Raw genomic sequence first — 14,250 nt, forward strand, 5'->3', positions numbered from 1 at the left:
CTCTCACTCTCCGGTGACCAATGAAGACTGCGGCGGCGCATCGTTCTAGGTCGAAGGGGGTGGCCTTGCGAACGAAACGACGCCCTAGCTAGCTATCGATAGTCCTCTTCAGGATGCACATACAAGAGGTTGCCACAGGCTCATCAGGCCCAATTTGTTAGGTCCTATGTACACCCCGGGCCCAAATTAACCACATGCCTTCAAAAATGCTTCCAGAGTAGCATCCCATATGACTGTCAGCCCAGTTCGTGACCAGAACTTAGATCGACGACCATGGATGTCCCAAAAACGAAATCGGACGGCTCATAAGTAGGGATGCATGAGAGGGCTCGGTTTAGTCTCAGTTTTACTATCCTTAATAATCCAAGCATGACGTGGGGTTTTACCTCTTCGAGAGGGCATGAACCTAGGTAAGTATTGTCCCCTTTGTCTCCTATTACCCATCGATCTGAGATCCATAGCTCGGGGCCCCCAACCTGAGGTCTGACGATTTTAGTACCGATATTGGTGCTTTCATTGAGAGCCCCACTGCGCGATTGAAAAAATATTGATGGCTCACATGCAGATCAACTACGACACCGGTTGTGGTGACATGTTCGTCCCTGACCAACTCTTCGCCTCGTGCTACACGCCGATTTGTCTGGACATCTTGGCCGCGTCAAAAAAATTACCCGACGGGTCATCATGTTTTGAGGCTTGGAGTATACTGCCAATTCTCGCGGCAAACTCGCCCACCCCCGCTGACTGCCGGATCGACTGGCGAGCTCTTCGGGCACCGTGGTTTTGACCACGGAGCCACCTGCTGATCCAGTCCATGGAATGGATCTCTTGCTAGAACCAGACCAAGGCACGAATTTGTCTATCATCACGTCAGAGACGATTTTAAATGGAAGCTTGACGACTATCTCACCGGATCTTTAGCTTGAGTCAAATCCAAACTCGAAACCGACGTTGGATTCAGATCTGGTCTCCCCGACCAACAAGGAGTCAACCTCGGACAACCGATACTCTGAGGTTGTGCTACCTCTTGAGCACTGTGTTGGTTTTCCCCGAAGAGGAGAGGATGATGCAGTAAAGTAGCGTAAGTATTTCCCTCATTTTTTGAGAACCAAGGTATCAATCCAATAGGAGACCACGCACAAGTCACTCGTACCTACACAAAATGATAGCTACTCGCAACCAACGCGATTAGGGGTTGTCAATCCCTTCACGGTCACTTATGAGGGTGAGATCTGATAGAGATGATAAATAATATTTTTGGTATTTTTGATATAAAGATGCAAAGTTAAAAGTAAAGGGAAAGTAAAAACAAAGCAAATAATAAAGTGATAGAGATTGATATGATGAGAATAGACCCGGGGGCCATAGGTTTCACTAGTGGCTTCTCTCAAGAGCATAAGTATTCTACGGTGGGTAAACAAATTACTGTTGAGCAATTGACAGAATTGAGCATAATTATGAGTATATCTAGGTATGATCATGTATATAGGCATCACGTCCGAGACAAGTAGATCGAAATGATTCTGCATCTACTACTATTACTCCACTCATCGACCGCTATCCAGCATGCGTCTAGAGTATTAAGTTAAAACAGAGTAACGCCTTAAGCAAGATGACATGATGTAGAGGGATAAATTCATGCAATATGATAAAAAAAACCATCTTGTTATCCTCGATGGCAACAATACAATACGTGCCTTGCTGCCCCTGCTGTCACTGGGAAAGGACACCGCAAGATTGAACCCAAAGCTAAACACTTCTCCCATTGCAAGAACTACCAATCTAGTTGGCCAAACCAAACGGATAATTCGAAGAGACTTTCAAAGATAACTCAATCATACATAAAAGAATTCAGAGAAGATTCAAATATTATTCATAGATAATCTGGATCATAAACCCACAATTCATCGGTCTCAACAAACACACCGCAAAAAGAAGATTACATCGAATAGATCTCCACAAGAGAGGGGGAGAACATTGTATTGAGATCCGAAAAGAGAGAAGAAGCCATCTAGCTACTAGCTATGGACCCAAAGGTCTGAAGTAAACTACTCACACTTCATCGGAGAGGCTATGGTGTTGATGTAGAAGCCCTCCATGGTAGATGCCCCCTCCGGCGGAGCTCCGGAACAGGCCCCAAGATGGGATCTCGTGGATACAGAAAGTTGCAGCAGTGGAATTAGGTTTTTGGCTCCGTATTTGATCTGTCGGGGGTACGTAGGTATATATAGGAGGAAGGAGTACGTCGGTGGAGCAACAGGGGGCCCACGAGGTAGGGGGCGCGCCCTAGGGGGGGGCGCCCCCCACCCTCGTGACCTCCTTGGTTACTTCTTGGAGTAGGGTCCAAGTCTCCTGGATCACGTTCGGTGAGAAAATCACGTTCCCGAAGGTTTCATTCCATCTGGACTCCGTTTGATATTCTGTTTCTTCGAAACACTGAAATAGGCAAAAAAAACAGCAATTCTGGGTTGGGCCTCCGGTTAATAGGTTAGTCCCAAAAATGATATAAAAGTGGAAAATAAAGCCCAATATAGTCCAAAACAGTAGATAAAGTAGCATGGAGCAATCAAAAATTATAGATACGTTGGAGACGTATCAAGCATCCCCAAGCTTAATTCCTGCTCGTCCTCGAGTAGGTAAATGATAAAAAAGAATTTTTGATGCGGATTGATACTTTGGCATAATTTCAATGTAAATATTCTTAATTGTGGCATGAATATTCAGATCCAAAAGATTCAAGACAAAAGTTCATATTGACATAAAAGTAATAATACTTCAAGCATACTAATCAAAGCAATCATGTCTTCTCAAAATAACAAGGCTAAAGAAAGTTATCCCTACAAAATCATATAGTCTGGCTGTTGCTCTATCTTCATCACACAAAGTATTTAATCATGCACAACCCCGATGACAAGCCAAGCAATTGTTTCATACTTTAGCAATCTCAAACTCTTTCAACTTTCACGCAATACATGAGCGTGAGCCATGGACATAGCACTATAGGTGGAATAGAATGGTGGTTGTGGAAAAGACAAAAAGGAGAAGATAGTCTCACATCAACTAGGCATATCAACGGGCTATGGAGATGCCCATCAATAGATATCAATGTGAGTGAGTAGGGATTGCCATGCAACGGATGCACTAGAGTTATAAGTATATGAAAGCTCAACAAAAGAAACTAAGTGGGTGTGCATCCAACTTGCTTGCTCACGAAGACCTAGGGCACTTTTGAGGAAGCCCATCATTGGAATATACAAGCCAAGTTCTATAATGAAAAATTCCCACTAGTATATGAAAGTGACAACATATGAGACTCTCTTATTATGAAGATCATGGTGCTACTTTGAAGCACAAGTGTGGTAAAAGGATAGCAGCATTCTCCTTTCTCTCTTTTTCTCTCATCTTTTTATTTTTTTTGTATGGGCCTTTTCTCTTTTTTATGGCCTCTTTTTTTTTCGTCCGGAGTCTCATCCCGACTTATGGGGGAATCATAGTCTCCATCATCCTTTCCTCACTGGGACAATGCTCTAATAATGATGATCATCACACTTTTATTTTTCTTACAACTCAACAATTACAACTCGGTACTTAGAACAAAATATGACTCTATGTGAATGCCTCCGGCGGTGTACCGGGATATGCAGTGAATCAAGAGCGACATGTATGAAAATTATGAAGATGGCCTTGCCACAAATACAATGTCAACTACATGTCCATGCAAAAAGCAATATGACAATGATGGAGCGTGTCATAATAAACGGAACGGTGGAAAGTTGCATGGAAATATATCTCAGAATGGTTATGGAAATGCCATAATAGGTAGGTATGGTGGCTGTTTTGAGGAAGGTATATGGTGGGTGTATGATACCGGCGAAAAGTGCACGGTATTAGAGAGGCTAGCAAAGGAGGAAGGGTGAGAGTGCGTATAATCCATGGACTCAACATTAATCATAAGAACTCATGCACTTGTTGCAAAAATTTAGAAGTCATCAAAAACCAAATCACTACGCGCATGCTCCTAGGGGGATAGATTGGCAGGAAAAGACCATCGCTCGTCCCCGATCGCCACTCATAAGGAAAACAATCAATAAATAAAATTATGCTCCAACTTCATCACAAAGCGGTTCACCATACGTGCATGCTACGAGAATCACAAACTTCAACACAAGCATTCTTTAAATTCATAATCACCCAACTAGCATTACTTTGATATTATCATCTCCATATCTCAAAACAATTATCAATCATCAAACTTATCTTAGTATTCAACGCACTCAAAAGAAAGTTTCACATATCTTGAATACCAAGTATATTATCATTAAGCAAATTACCATGCTAATAACGATTCTCAAAATAATCTAAGTAAAGCATGAGAGATCAATAGTTTCTTTAAAACAAATCCACCACCGTGCTCTAAAAGATCTAAGTGAAGTACTAGAGCAAAAATTATCACGCTCAAAAGATATAAGTGAAGCACTATGAGCAAAACTATCAAGCTCAAAAGATATAAGTGAAGCACATAGAGTATTGTAGCAAATTCTAATTCATGTATGGCTCTCTCAAAAGGTGTGTACATCAAGGATGATTGTGGTAAACTAACAAGAAAAGACGCAAATGATACAAGACGCTCCAAGCAAAACACATAACATGTGGTGAATAAAAATATAGCTCCAAGTAAATTACCGATGGAAGTAGAAGAAAGAGGGGATGCCTTCTGGGGCATCCCCAAGCTTTGACTTTTTGGTGTCCTTGGATTATCTTGGGGGTGCCATGGGCATCCCCAAGCTTAGGCTCTTTCCACTCCTTGTTCCATAATCCATCAAAAGAATTCACCCAAAACTTGAAAACTTCACAACACAAAACTCAGTAGAAATCTCGTGAGCTCCGTTAGTGAAAGAAAACAAAAGACTACTTCAAGGTACTGTAATGAACTCATTCTTTATTTATATTGGTGTTAAACCTACTGTATTCCAACTTCTCTATGGATTATAAACTATTTTACTAGCCATAGATTCATCAAAATAAGCAAACAACACACGCAAAACAGAATCTGTCAAAAACAGAACAGTCTGTAGTAATCTGTAACTAACGCAAACTTCTGGAAATCTAAAAATTCTACCAAAATAGGAAGTCCTGGAAAATTTGTCTATTGAATAGCAGCAAAAAAATCAACGCAAAAGCATGTTCCTGTCATTTAACAAAATTATATTCATGCGCGCAAAGTTTCTGTTTTTCAGCAGAATCAAATCAACTATCATCGTAGGTTATCCTATAGGTTCTACTTGGCACAAACACTAATTAAAACATAAAACCACATCCAAACAGAGGCTAGATGGATTATTTATTCCTAAACAGAAACAAAAACAAAAAACAAAAATAAAATTGGGTTGCCTCCCAACAAGCGCTATCGTTTAACACCCCTAGCTTGGCATTGGTATTTCAATGATGCTCACAAGAAAGACAAGAATTGAAGCACAAAGAGAGCATCATAAGACACGTGATAAACACATCTAAATCTGACATACTTCCTATGCATAGGCATCTTATAGGCAAACAAATTATCAAGGCAAGCAAAAACTAGCATATGCAAGGAGGCGGAAAGAAACAATAGCAATCTCAACATAACGAGAGGTAATTTATTATCATGAAAATTTCTACGACCATATTTTCCTCTCTCATAATAATTACACGTGGGATCATAAGAAAATTCAACAAAATAGCTATCACATAAAATATTTTCAACACGATCCACATGCATGCAAAGTTGACACTCTTCCGAAATAGTGGGATTAACATTAACTAAAGTCATGACCTCTCCAAACCCACTTTTATCAAAAATTTCATAAGATTGAATATTCTCCAAATATGTGGGATCTAGAGTTGACACTCTTCCAAACCCACTTTCAATATTATTGCAAACAATATTATCAATCTCATATTCATCATGGGGATTAAATAAATTTTCAAGATCATAAGAAGAATCACCCCAATCATGATCATTGCAACAAGTAGTAGACATAGCAAAACTAGCATCCCCAAGCTTAGGGTTTTGCATATTATTAGCACAATTGACATCAAGAGAATTTATAGTAAAATCATTTAAATCATGCTTTTCGTTGAGGGAGCTATCAAGCATGGGTGCAATAGCAACGATCTCATTTTTAACATAAGGAACTATAGAAAATTCGTCTTCATAAATATTGGCTTCATGGCCACAGGAATAGCAAGCATCATGTTCATCAAGGGGTATTTCAATCAAATCATCGGAATCATCATTATCTATAGATTCATGCATATCATTATTTTCTTCCAAAGCAACGGTCATTCTTTCAATAAATTCTTGGACATAGACATTATGAGCAAGGTTTTCATTGCAATTTTTAAGTATGACGGAATTTTCAGATTTGTTGAGAGTAAAATCATACTTTTCAATCAAAGAAGCAACTTCACGAGCACCCTAAAAAATGACAAATTCTTCAATTTGTTCGATATCATAGTAACTATAAACACCCTTTGCATAAGAAGATAAGATTTCATTATCATTGCACTCACATAGGTAGGGAAGGTGTTTTTTAGGGTTCTTAGATCAACAAGTAAAATCACACATTTCACAAAGATTCCAAGCATAGCATAGCAAACTATTTATATGATACCGTAAGAGTATCCCTTTTTCAGATAAACAATGACGCACAAAATGAGCATGCTCATCTAAAGATTTCCCATCAACTAGGCTAGTTGGGGTTTCAGCACAAGCGCATAAGGATCGAAGATGATCCAAGTAGAATACTTTAAGTGGATCCATATCAATAGATTTTTAGCAAGCAAAGATGCGAGCATATAGAAGGCACAGGAAAACACAAACAAAGATGCATAGGGGAAGAAGGCAAACGAAAAAGAGAGGGCGAATAAAACGGCAAGGGTGAAGTGGGGGGAGGAAAACGAGAGGCAAATGTCAAATAATGTAATGCGAGAGATAGGGATTGTGATGGGTACTTGGTATGGTTGACTTGCTCTTGCGTGAGCCTCCCCGGCAATGGCGCCAGAAATTCTTCTTGCTACCTCTTGAGCACTGCGTTTCCCCGAAGAGGAGAGGATGATGCAGTAAAGTAGCGTAAGTATTTCCCTCAGTTTTTGAGAACCAAGGTATCAATCCAGTAGGAGACCATGCACAAGTCCCTCGTACCTACACAAAACGATAGCTACTCGCAACCAACGCGATTAGGGGTTGTCAATCCCTTCACAGTCACTTACGAGGGTGAGATCTGATAGAGATGATAAATAATATTTTTGGTATTTTTGATATAAAGATGCAAAGTTAAAAGTAAAAGGCAAAGTAAAAACAAAGCAAATAATAAAGTGATAGAGATTGATATGATGAGAATAGACCCGGGGGCATAGGTTTCACTAGTGGCTTCTCTCAAGAGCATAAGTATTCTACGGTGGGTGAACAAATTACTATTGAGCAATTGACAGAATTGAGCATAATTATGAGTATATCTAGGTATGATCATGTATATAGGCATCACGTCCGAGACAAGTAGATCGAAACGATTCTGCATCTACTACTATTACTCCACTCATCGACTGCTATCCAGCATGCATCTAGAGTATTAAGTTAAAACAGAGTAACGCCTTAAGCAAGATGACATGATGTAGAGGGATAAATTCATGCAATATGATAAAAAAACCATCTTGTTATCCTCGATGGCAACAATACAATATGTGCCTTGCTGCCCCTGTTGTCACTGGGAAAGGACACCGCAAGATTGAACCCAAAGCTAAACACTTCTCCCATTGCAAGAACTACCAATCTAGTTGGCCAAACCAAACGGATAATTCGAAGAGACTTGCAAAGATAACTCAATCATACATAAAAAGAATTCAGAGAAGATTCAAATATTATTCATAGATAATCTGGATCATAAACCCACAATTCATCGTTCTCAACAAACACACCGCAAAAAGAAGATTACATCGAATAGATATCCACAAGAGAGGGGGAGAACATTGTATTGAGATCCAAAAAGAGAGAGGAAGCCATCTAGCTACTAGTTATGGACCCGAAGGTCTGAAGTAAACTACTCACACTTCATCGGAGAGGCTATGGTGTTGATGTAGAAGCCCTCCGTGGTAGATGCCCCCTCCGGCGGAGCTCCGGAACAGGCCCCAAGATGGGATCTCGTGGATACAGAAAGTTGCGGCGGTGGAATTAGGTTTTTGGCTCCGTATTTGATCTGTTGGGGGTACGTAGGTATATATAGGAGGAAGGAGTACGTCGGTGGAGCAACAGGGGGCCCACGAGGTAGGGGGCGCGCCCTAGGGGGGGCGCGCCCCCCACCCTCGTGACCTCCTCGGTTACTTCTTGGAGTAGGATCCAAGTCTCCTGGATCACGTTCGGTGAGAAAATCACGTTCCCTAAGGTTTCATTCCGTTTGGACTCCGTTTGATATTCCGTTTCTTCGAACACTGAAATAGGCAAAAAACAGCAATTCTGGGCTGGGCCTCCGGTTAATAGGTTAGTCCCAAAAATAATATAAAAGTGGAAAATAAAGCCCAATATAGTCTAAAACAGTAGATAAAGTAGCATGGAGCAATCAAAAATTATAGATACGTTGGATACGTATCAGGTTGCGTCAAGCAACACACAAAGCATATTCCACATTATTCTGGCCAATAGCCAGACCATGAGCATCGAGGATCTCTCATAGATAAACAGGTGTTGGACATGATTCAAAATCTGGCCATCTCATCCTCGTTTTATGATCAGATCGGATGTAAAGCCAATACTAGGGAAATTTATGTCCCACCCACCACCCACCTAGTCACTAATTTTGAGGACTTAGCCGACATACTAAACTACACCTCATAGGAGACAATAGATATGGACAATGACGCCGAAGGCATAGCAAGAACGGCGTCACCCATCACCATCCCCCGGACTGGCAATTGGGTCGCAACGGCCACATATGATGTATATATGGTTGACACGCCGGAAGATCCCCCCCCCAAGCGTTGATGCCCTCATAGGCGACCAAAAGGAACTGGCGGAGGCAATACTCCCTCAATTCCAAAATATAGTGCATCCTCGGTTTCCGCGCTTCAACTTTGACCATAGATTTAACCAATGAGACCGACTACGGTGGGAGCAAAAATTATACCAATGAATTCATATTCGATAGAAGTTTTCAATTATATAATTTTTTACCCGACCGCAGTCGGTCTCGTTGGTTAAATTTATGGTCAAAGTTGAACCTCGGAAAGTGCGGGCACGCAATATTTTGGAATGGAGGGAGTATAATCAAACCAACAACATGGGGGCCACAGACACCGGCTCGACTCCAGAAAACGCCGAGGAGCAGGGCGAAGGCAATAACACCACACCAGGTCAGATCAACGACCCCATGGGGGCATCGAACAACGAAAACCTCAAGGACCTCGATGACGGGGAAGATAGTAACTATCTCCCTGAGTCCGTGGAAGATGTCAGCCTCGGACCTGAGGACTTCATCGTTCCCCAGGACCCATTAGCTCAAGAAAGGTTCCAGTGATGCCTTATCGCCACCGCCCGGAGTATGAAACGAAAGCACCAACAGCTTCACACCGACAAAAATACATTTAATTATAAGTGGATCGAGATCCTTGCGGTTGAGCAAGAACTAGAAGCACGCCGCATGGGGCAACCAAAATAATACCCACACAGATGTTTGCTTCCCGACTTCAATGATGAAGTAGCTGAGAATGTGCCCTTGAAGCACGACCGAGCTAATTGAGGGAGTCCTGGACTATGGGGTCCTCGGGGAGCCGGCCTACGTGACGTGGGCCAGACTGATGGGTTGTGAAGATACGAGACAAAAGGCTCTCCCTCGTGTCTGGACTAGACTCTCCTTTGCGTGGATGGCAAGCTTGGCATCAGGATGTCACATCTTCCTTTCTCCGTAAACCGACCTTGTACAACCCTAGGTCCCTCCGCTGTCTGTATAAACCGGAGGGTTTAGTCCGTAGAGGGAGAATCATAATCATACAGGCTAGACATCTAGGGTTTAGCCATTATGATCTCGTGGTAGATCAACTCTTGTAACCCCTATACTCATCAAAGTTAATAAAGCATGACATAGGGTATTACCTCCATCAAGAGGGCCCGAACCTGGGTAAAACATTGTGTCCCCTACCTCCTGTTACCTTCGATCCTCAGACGCACAGTTCGGGACCCCCTACCCGAGATCTGCCGGTTTTGACACCGACATTGGTGCTTTCATTGAGAGTTCCGTTGTGCTTTCATCAGAAGGCTCGATGGCTCCATCGATCATCTACAACAATATCGCCTTGAGGGAGACTTTTCTCCCCGGCCAAATCTTCATATTCGGTGGCTTCACACTGCGGGCCAATTTGATTGACCATCTATAGCAGATCGACAGCTACGCCCCTGCTCATCAGATTAGTTTTGGAAATCTGAACTATGTCGCTGATATCCGAGGAGACTTGATCTTCCAAGGGTTTGCGGCTCCAACCACCGCTCTGGCCTTAGATCCAGAGCACGTCACCGGGTCCGAAGATGGAAGTTTAGAGCCCGCTGGACTCTCTATGGCTATAGAGCCGGGCACCAGAGGACCGGAGGGGATCGCCTCATCGGCAAGCCCGGAGTTGCACTAGATTCCCTCCACCATTATGGAACCAAACTCGCCTCCAGACACTAGCTCTGAACTCTCGAAGGTCTGCATTATGTGAATTCGGCCAGGGAACTTCTACCCCGCCCAGCTCACCGGACCCTCGCTTCCCCGTCCAGACCTCGCTCTTAGACGAGGCCCTGGACCTAATGTGATCTCTCGCTATTATAGAATGATTGTTGTCGAACTACGCCCAGCCCATACTAGGGGCTGAGAGTGGGGAATTTTACATCCTACCCACCACCCACTTCATAGCCACTATCGAGGACCTAACCGACATGCTCGACTACGCTTCTGAAGACATCGACATTATGGACGATGATGTCGGAGACGAGCAAAGCCAGAACCCGCCATTCACCGGAAGCTGGACGGTTACTTCCACATATGACATGTACATGGTGGACACACCCAAAGAGGATAATGGCGAGGGTGGGAAGGATCCAGACAAGGACAAGCCTTCTGAGGCACCACCAAAGCGCCATCATCAGCGGCGCCGCTCGAAATCGCGCCGCGACAAAGATAGCAATACCGCCACCGGAGACAACAATACTCCGGAGAACGCCGAAGACCAAGAAGCCCCTATCGAACAAACATCCGAACAGGAGGATTTGGAGGATGGGCAAGTCAACCCCGACGATCCTATCGAGGACGAGGGCTCAGAGAATAGTAATTACCTACCGACCTTCGAAAAGGATGAGAGCCTCGGCGACGAAGAATTCATCGTGCCAGAGGATCCCCTCGAACAAGAGCGATTTAAGTGCTAGCTAATAGCAATGGTGAGAAGCCTGAAAAAGAAGTGGCAACAGCTTCAAGCTGATGAGGATCTGCTCAATGACAGATGGACTAATGTCCTCGCAGCCGAGGAATACGGACTCAGGCGCCCCACCAAGAGTTACCCAAAGTGCAAGCTGCTACCCCAATTTGACGATGAGGCCCTGGAGCCTATACCGCCAAAGCGTAAAGCCGCCGGCGGACCTGACCGACCACCACATGGCCAGGACAGACCGATAACTCAAGTCGAACACCAGCCTGCACCACCCCGTCGTAAAGGCAGAACAATAGCGGCTGCAAGATACACTTACAACTTACGACAAGACCTGGACAGTAGAGTCGGTCAGACTAGATCAATCTATGGATCAAGGGGTCGTGCTCCAACACGGGAGGACAGCCATCAGGCCTGGCGCGACAAGCATAACCTCAGCCGGGCCGACCACCGCATCCGGTCTCCATCTGAACTGCATCGTGACGTTGCTCGATACAGAGGCACTGCACACCCTTTATGCTTCACCGATGAGGTAATGGAGCACCAATTCCCAGAAGTGTTTAAACCCGTGAACATTGAATCATATGATGGCACAATGGATCCTGCAGTATGGATTGAAGACTTTCTTCTCCACATTCACATGGCCCGCGGTGATGATTTACATGCCATCAAATACCTCCTTCTAAAACTTAAGGGACTAGCCCAACACTGGTTAAACAGTCTCCCAGAAAACTCTATTGGAAGCTGGGAAGACCTGGAGGATGCCTTCAGAGACAACTTCCAAGGCACTTATATCCGGCCTTCGGACGTCGATGACCTCAGTCACATAGTCCAATAACCCGGAGAGTCAGCCAGAAAATTCTGGACTAGGTTCCTAATTAAAAAGTACCAAATTGTTGAATGTCCGGATGCCGAAGCTCTAGCAGCCTTTAAACACAGCATCCGCAATGAATGGCTCGCCCGACACCTCGGCCAAGAAAAGCCGAAGTCCATGACAGCCCTCACAACACTCATGACACGCTTTTGCACAGGCAAAGATAGCTGGCTAGCCCGTAGCAGCAATAGCACCAGCGACACTGGCACTTGTGAAGCTAGGAACAGTAACGGCAGGCCCCGGTGCAACAAAAACAAGCGTCGGAGCAATATTGACAATGCCGAAGACACGGCGGTCAACACCGGATTCAGTGGCTCCAAACCCGGTCAGCGGAAGAAGCCATTCAAAAGAAACAAAGAAGGTTCATCTAGCCTTGACCGAATACTTGATCGACCTTGCCAGATTCATGGCACCCCTGACAAGCCTGCCAACCATACCAACAGAAGTTGTTGGGTCTTTAAACAGGCCGATAAGTTAAACACCGACCATACGGGGAAAGGGTCGCCCAGCGAGGACAACGATGAGGAGCCTCGTCCACCGAACATAGGGGGGCACAAGAAATCCCCCCTCCCCCCCAAGGTCAAAATGGTGAACATGATATACGTTACTCACATCCCAAAAAGAGAGCGCAAACTCGCTTTAAGGGACGTCTACGCGATAGAGCCAGTCGCCCCAAAAATCAACCCATGGTCGGCATGCCCGATCATTTTTGATCGTAGAGACCATCTGACCAATATCCGTCATGGAGGTTCAGCCGCGTTGGTCCTCGATCCAATTATCGATGGATTCCACCTCACGAGAGTCCTCATGGACGGCGGCAGTAGTCTTAACCTGCTCTATCAGGACACAGTCAACAAAATGGGTATTGACTCTCAAGAATCAAGCCCACTAAAACTACCTTCAAAGGAGTAATTCCTGGTGTAGAGGCCCGCTGCATGGGCTCAATCACATTGGAAGTCGTCTTCGGTTCGCCGGACAACTTCTGAAGCGAGGACTTGATCTTCGACATCGTCCCTTTCCGCAGTGGCTATCACGCACTGCTTGGACGAACTGTGTTTGCCTGCTTTAATGCGGTCCCGCACTATGCCTATCTAAAACTCAAGATGTCAGGACCTCGCGGTGTTATAACGGTCCATGGAAACATGGATCGCTCCCTCCGTACCGAGGAACACACTGCGACCCTCGCCGCGGAGGCCCGGGTCGGCCTTATCAAACCAAACAATACATCGGTAGTCAAGCCCCCGGACTATGTCAAACGAGTCCGGACTACCCAGCAAAATGACAGTCCAGCTTGTCAGGAGCTTGATTAGCAATTCAGCCTCTATCTTAGCCCCAACCAAGCGCGACATATGTACCGTGTGCACATAATTACGCCCTAAAGATACCATGGGCAAAGATGGGGGGATATCAAAGATGAAGTCCACAATACGACTCAACCCTACCTGGACTCTCTTACCCTCTTTTTCTTTGTTTTCATTTTTTCTTTTTTCAGGTTACTTAAAACCTACATCACCTTTTGATGGTGCCAAGGGCTCCTCAGGACAACCCTATCATTGATCCTTTAAAAGGATCACTTAGCAAGGCGAAGAGAAGCACGGGTGTACGGCGGAATATCTAAAGGATCCTAAAAGATCGCCTCTTCCCTTTTCAATACATGTACGCAGCTTTCCCTTGTGTTCGGCATGTAAAATAGCCTCGATGCTTATAGCATTATCTGTCCAAGTATGTTTTGATGTATCAATAAGACTATAATGGAAATAGTTTTTTGCCCAGGCTATTTGATACTGGCTTATTTCTTAATATGTATTCCATCCTTTTTGAGACCAATTGTCATGTACACCTTGGCTTGACTTAATACGCCAGGGGCTCCGTTCAGCCACGTACACTTCCTCAAAATACAATAAAGTCCGAACACTTTTTATAGTACAGTTCGGTGTCCCGAATAGATA

This window comes from Triticum dicoccoides, chromosome 2B (assembly GCF_002162155.2).
Source record: "Triticum dicoccoides isolate Atlit2015 ecotype Zavitan chromosome 2B, WEW_v2.0, whole genome shotgun sequence".
Classification (NCBI taxonomy): Eukaryota; Viridiplantae; Streptophyta; class Magnoliopsida; order Poales; family Poaceae; genus Triticum; species Triticum dicoccoides.